The sequence below is a fragment of the Capsicum annuum genome, unplaced genomic scaffold (assembly GCF_002878395.1).
Source record: "Capsicum annuum cultivar UCD-10X-F1 unplaced genomic scaffold, UCD10Xv1.1 ctg5364, whole genome shotgun sequence".
Taxonomy (NCBI): Eukaryota; Viridiplantae; Streptophyta; class Magnoliopsida; order Solanales; family Solanaceae; genus Capsicum; species Capsicum annuum.
This window is the reverse complement of record NW_025861758.1, coordinates 17,379-24,713: the sequence shown is the minus strand read 5'-3', so window position 1 is coordinate 24,713 and position 7,335 is coordinate 17,379.

The window sequence follows — 7,335 nt, the reverse complement described above, 5'->3', positions numbered from 1 at the left end:
CTTGTTGATGGACAATGCTTTGCCCGGTGTAAGAACCCAAGGAAATTGGGTACCTTCGGTTAGGATGCAGCAGCTGCAACAACAGCAACAACCACACATCCAGTATATTCTTACAAAGTGAGGTCCCCTGAGATCGGGGAGGATAATGTACGCAGTCCATATCACTATCTTCGAAGAATTAGAGAGACTATTTCCGATAGCCCTCAGCTCAAGATAGAGAATAGTATACCAAGATCGTAATGAGACATAAAACAAGCTGTATAACATAACAGAAATAAGAGATAAAAAATAAGAACACTAAATCTCAGAGAATTGGGAAATAAGAGAAATACGAACAATAAGGAATATGAAATAAGAACATAGATACCCATGTGGTAGTAACATGCCCTCACAGGCCTAAACACCCACCACACCCAAACTCCCCTATCACCTAGCGATTACCTACACACTCACCCTAGCCGTCTACCCTAATCCGCGACCTCCATACCTTCCTGTCTAGGGTCATGTCCTCAGGAATCTGAAGCAGTTTCATGTCATGCCTAATCATCTCCCTCCAGTATTTCTTAGGCCTATCTCTACTCCTCTTGAAGTCATCCAAAGCTAGCCTCTCACATCTCCGAACAGGGGCATTCGTGCCCCTCCTCATCACATGTCCAAACCATCTCAACCTTCCTTCTCACATCTTGTCCTCCACCGAAGCCATTCCCACCTTCTCCCGGATAATCTCATTCCTAACTTTATCCTCTCTAGTTAGTCCACACATCCAACGCAACATTCTCATTTCCGCCACCTTCAATCTTTGAATATGGGAGTTCTTGACTGGCCAACACTCCGCTCCATACAGCATGGCCAGACGGACTGCCACTCTGTAGAATTTTCCTTTAAGCTTAAGTGACACCTTTTTATCACACAACACTCCCGAGATAAGCCTCCACTTCATCCAACCTGCGCCAATACGTTTAGTGACATCCTCATCAATCTCGCCATTCTCCTGAATCACAGACCCCAAATACTTAAAACTATCTTTCTTACAAATATCCTGAGAATCCAACACCATCACCACACCGTCCTCCTCACTCGAGTCACTAAACTTGCATTTCAAATACTCCGTCTTGAACCTACTCAACCTGAACCCCTTAGATTTCAGAGTTTGCCTCTAAACCTCCAATTTCTCATTCACCCCCCTGTGTATCATCAATCAACACTACATCATCCGTAAATAACATACACCACGGTACCTCACCTTGAATACTCTGCGTCAACACGTCCATCACCAACGCAACAAAGGATGGGCTAAGAGTTGATCTCTGATGCAAACCTGTCTCGATCGAAAAATATCCTGAGTCTCCTCCCGTCGTCCTCACCCGAGTCTTTCCTCCATCGTACATGTCTTTAATTACTCCGATGTATGCCACCGGAACTCCTCTCACCTCTAAGCATCTCCAAAGAACCTCCCTAGGGTCTTTGTCGTACGCCTTCTCCAGATCGATGAGCACCATATGCAAATCCTTCTTCCTTTCCCTAAACTGCTCCACCAATCTTATCACCAGGTGAATTGCCTTTGTCGTCGAGCGTCCAGGCATAAAACTAAATTGATTCTCCGAAATGGACACTACCCTCCTCAACCTCCGCTCAACCACCCTCTCCCAAATCTTCATAGTGTGGTTCAACAGCTTAATACCCCTATAGTTATTGCAACTCTGAACGTCACCCTTGTTTTTATATAACGGAATCAACGTACTCCATCTCCAAGCCTCAGGCATTCTCCCTGCCTTGAAAATGGCGTTGAACAAATCAGTCAACCACCTTAAGCCTACCCCACTAGCATACTTTCAAAAATCCACCGGAATCTTGTCAGGCCCCGTCGCCCTACCTCTCCGCATCTTACGAATAGCCTCTCTGACCTCCTCTACCTTAAAACATCTCTAGTAACTGAAATCATAACTCTCCTCCGAGCTTTCCAACTACCCTAACACAATGCCTCTATCCCCCTCCTCATTTAAAAGTATATGAAAATACTCTTGCCATCTCTTCTTAATGTGCCCATGTTCCACCAAAACTCTACCGTCCTCCCCCTTAATGCACTTCATTTGATCGAGGTCACGCCCCTTTCTCTCCCTAGCCTTAGCAACCCTCTACAACCTATTTTCCCCCCTTTCTCCTCCAACCCCGTGTACAAGCTCTCAAACGCCGCTGTCTTAGCAGCCGTAACAGCTAACTTAGCCTTACTCTTTGCAACTTTATAAGCCTCTCTATTCACCCGTTTCTCCTCTTCATCCTTACTCCCACTCAACTTAACATATGCCCCCTTCTTACTCTCCACTTTCTTCTTAACTTCTTCATTCCACTACCAGTCCCCCTTATGTCGACCTGCCCGACCCCTCGAAACACCTTACCTCTCTAACCGTCTCCCGGATGCAGCTGGCCGCCTTATCCCACATGACATCCACGTCCCCCTACTCTCCCACAACCTCAAACCTATCACCTTCACCTCTATCTCCAGCGCACTAACTAACGTCAAGCTTCCCTACTTAATTCTAGGCCACCCCTCTCCTGCCCTACTCTTCTTGCTCTTTTTGATACACAAGTCCATCACCAGCAGCCTGTGCTGAGTCGACAGATGTTCACTCGGAATGATGTTACAATCCTTACAGAGAACCCTATCCCCCTTCCTAAGCAGTAGAAAGTCAATTTGAGTCTTGGATGATGCGCTTCGGAAGGTAATAAGGTGGTCCTCCTTCTTCGGAAATCTAAATTGAATTTTTATTTTCACTTAGAAATAGTCGTTTTTGAGTCAAGAGTATAATTACTTTTAATCACTCAGCTAGATGCGTAACTTTCTAGTTTGCAAAATCACTATTTAAATTATTGTATTTTTAAGAAAAATGTGCAAAATTAATTTTTTTTTTGTTAAAAGTTTTAGGTCTGGAAATCAATTTTATTAATAATTAGAGAGAATTCAAAAAGGTGAAGGACCCAAACAAAAAAGAAACCAGAAAATCGATGAGGCTCAAGAACGATCCGACTCAAAACAAGTTAGTTTTCCTAATATGTACATCCTCTTTCTTTGTTGAGTATTCCATACTCATTTCTTTTGTGTTCCATCGCGTCTGAAGAATGTTGTTTGCTTTTTGTCGGATGAGCTCAACTTTCAAATGGCTTCTTTTGTGGATCATTTTTGTGCTATCGTCGTGCCCTGCTTGTTGTGTGCTCTGTTTATCAACTTCACTTACGCCTGATAAGTTTTCTCCCTCCTCTTTTTTTTTTCTTAATTCGAAACATTGATATATCATTTATTTTTCAGCTGGTCAGATTTTATCCATAAGGGACTGAACAATTAAACCCTTCCTTTCCAAATTGATAGGTAAGTAAGTATCTAACTGTCATCTTGATCTTCATTCTTCTGTTGATGCTTTTTCTTACTGTTTGCTGGTTTCAAATCATTTGTATTAGAGAATGATGAGTTGATGACAAATTCTTCTTTACTTTATCATTCAAAATGTAATGATCCTCATGGTCATTAGTCTGTATTTTCATACAGAAATCGGTATTCAGGGTTTTTCTATAACTGTCCCAAGTTATTTATGACTCCCTAGGACTGATAGTCGGTTCCCAGGCAGCTCGTTTGATTAATTTAGTGATATCTAATATATTGTGGAATACTTAATTTAAATTGGCATTTGGTAGAAATACAATTTGTCATTCTTTAAAATATTTTTGATATTGATAAAATTTATTACTTTATGCTATATTTATATTACTTATAATCGTTCTTTATGGTCGATTAATATTTCGAGTAGAGATAATAAATATAGAAATGTTAAAATATTATTATTATATAATAGAGGTTTTACTAGAAATATTTTTCTATTAATTGTGGTATATTCAAAATATTATAATTATTTTATCACGAGCTTATGCAATATCTGAATATATATAACGGGGTAATTAAAAGTTAATTATATATATATGTGTGTGTGTGTGTGGCTGTGGCTATGCTTTAAACTTTCATTTGTGGCCAGCAATTGTGTAACTTTTCTAGATATATCTTTATAGTCTTAGTTGACCTTTTAAAAGAAAAGTTAAGGGGAACTTTGATAAACATCCATTGCCACTTTATTTTTTTTTCTTAAATGTTTGGTATTTTCCATTTTAAAGTGTACTACTCTCTCCTCTATATTATATAATTCTATCAACTTTTCAAATCATAAAGTAAATATTTTGGATTGCTAGATATACATATTCAAGCTTGGTATCAGAGCTTAGGTCTCATTGATATTGTTAGTACTGGAGCCGATGTTTAGTAGAGTCCCGCGGATCGGTACGAAGACGTCTGTATCCTATCCTTGGGAGGCTACTGAGCATTTTATGAAAAAATCTCATTTTTTTGATCCATTTTTGTATATTTGGTCCTTTTCCCTCCTCTCGTTTTGATATATTATATATGCTCCTTTCTTAGTTATCACTTATTGTTATTGTTGTTATCATTATACGTGATCTTTTTTTTTTGGTCTCTGCCTGTTAACCCATTACCTATCATTTCGGGCTATGACGTGGCTTGCCTATTGGTGGGTTGGGGTAGACGTCATTACGACTTGAGAAATTGGGTCGTGACACAAAATTATTTTGTACAAAATTAGTATTGTGAGTAAAATTATGAAATTGTATTCTCATAGATGATGTTACATAAATCATAAATTTTGTTGTGAATTATTTACAATTTCTATAAAATAAACAAAAGTTGCCTTGTTATAAATTATTGCGGGAATGCATAATTTTTGTACAACTTATCTACGAGCTATATCGAATGATTAAAATTTGAACGTGTTATTCAAATGTTTCTAAATTTTGATGAACAAACAAGAATTAATATATTGAAATTGATAGTTAGCTAAAGGTTAATTATGTAATTAGTTACAGTTTGTTAATAAGTAGTTAGTGCGTTAGTGAGTTGGTTGTTGTGCCTGTTGAAACTTGACAGCTGCAGCTAAGAGCAGCCTCCACATACATGTATATAACCACTTTGAACTTGGTTATTTTGTAATTAATAAGAATTTATCAATAACAAATCTTCTCTCTAGTTTTTCTATATGGTATCAGAGTCGTGAATTGACGAAGCTTGAGCAACAATTGCGATGAATTCTAAAGTAGGAGATGCAGTTGAAACTTCAACTGATAACCATAAAGAAGTTTAGCATCCCTCGTATCTTCATCCACCGGACACTCCAGAAAGTGTTCTGACTTCGGTGCAACTCACAGGAACTGAAAATTACTCACTTTGGAGCAAATCTATGATGATTAATCTCCGCGCAAAAAGTGAGTTAGAATATGTGCTTGGAACGTGTCGCAAAGGTGATTATCAGCCGGAATTAGAAGAGCAATGGGAGAAATACAATACGTTTGTTCTTGCATGAATTATGAACACTGTATCCAAGGAATTATTGAGTGGTGTAGTGTATGCTTCAAATGCAACTATTGTATGGGCTGATTTGAAGGAATGTATTAATAAAGTGGATAGATTTAGAAGTTATCAACTTCATCGAGAAATTTGTACTCTTTATCAAGGTAATTTGACAATTTCAGCCTACTTCACCAAATTGTGATTCTTATGGGATGAATTTGATGCATTAGTGCCTTCACCTTCACGTCATTGTGACAAATCCGAGGTGTATATGGATTTTTTGCAATTTCTGAGGCTATTTACTTTTCTGATGGTATTAAATGAGGTGTATAGTCATGTCTGTAGTCAAATCTTAGTGATGAATTCTCTACCTAGTGTTAATAAGGCTTATTTTATTCTAACATCTAACGAAAGTCCAACGTATTAATGTTGGAATTAGGATTAATGGGGATGTTCCTGAATTTATGTCATTGTATGCTGGAAAAGATAGATATAATATTGTAAGAGGTAGTTCTGACCTATATGATGGTAAAGGCAAAGATGTTTGTAATCCTACAGGGAATGTTTTACATGGATATATGGCCAAGTATAGTGGCAAAAGTAGTTAGTGCAATAATGTTGGTTATAACAATCACATAACAGGAGGTAGTGGATATGCTCCCAAACGAAAAAAGATTATTGTAAAATACGTGGCCACACTAAAGAAGTTTGTTACAGATTGTAGGTTACCCACTTGATTAGAAGTTTAAGAAGAAATTAGATAAGGTTCAACAATGGTGAATGCAGATAGAGTAATGACAAATCCTGCTTATGCTGACACTAGTGATATCTTTAGTTCGGCGCATACCAATGCTAGACAAACATGACAGGGAACCTTTGGGCTAACTAATGGTTTCCTATATTCTGATGAATCCCTGCAAATGCAAAAGGACACACAGATATCTCAGATGTTAGGTATACAACCTACATTTACTCCCAGTCAATATCAGAATCCTTGATAAAGAAGATTCAGTTGATAATGCCGTGGTTAACACCGCAACAGGTAATCATGTTACTACTTTATCAAAGAAAATATAGAACATATTCTAATCACTGAGACATTGAGTTTCAATCATTTTAATGATAAACAAAGAAAATAAATAGTTGATTCAGGAGCAACTTCTCATATGACACCTAATATCAACATCTTGAATGAAGTCTCTAGTTCTAATAAAAGTATAGGAAGGAAAGTACATTTATCAAATGGTCAGACCACATCTATTTCTTATACTGGTAGTTGTACATTATTAGGTGGTGATATTCTGAAAAATATTCTAGTGTTACCAGACTTTAAATTTGATTTACTGTTAGTTTCACATGTGACTAGATAACTGAAGTGTTATGTGAACTTTTTTCCTAAGTTCTTTATTTTCCAGGACCTCTTCACTGGAAGGGTGAAGGAAATTGATAAGGAGAAGGAATGTCTCTACTACTTTCCCAAACACCTCTTATAAAATTTTACAAATGAAAATAAAGGTTTGATAGTGCATGATGTTGTGGCTTTGCAAGGAATAAGGTGGCATAATAGTCTTGGTCATCTGTCATTAAAGGTGTTGAAATAATTATCTTGATTAAAGAAGTCAAATATATAGATATTTGTACTAAATGTCCGGTTTTTCCTCTTGCTAAATAAACTGGATTTTCATTTCCTTCTAGCATGTATAGAGCTAACAATGTTTTTTATTTGATTCACATAGATATGTGGGGACCTAATATAATTACTACTCATGCTGATTGTAGATTCTTCTTAACAATTGTTGATAACAAGTCCAGAATGACTTGGCTATTCTTGATGAAGTTTAAAAGTGATGTGTTTCTGCTCCTAAAATTTTTCTTTCCTCTAGTTCTAACTCGGTTCAATTAGTTTGTTAGAAAGGTAAGGTTAGATAATAGAA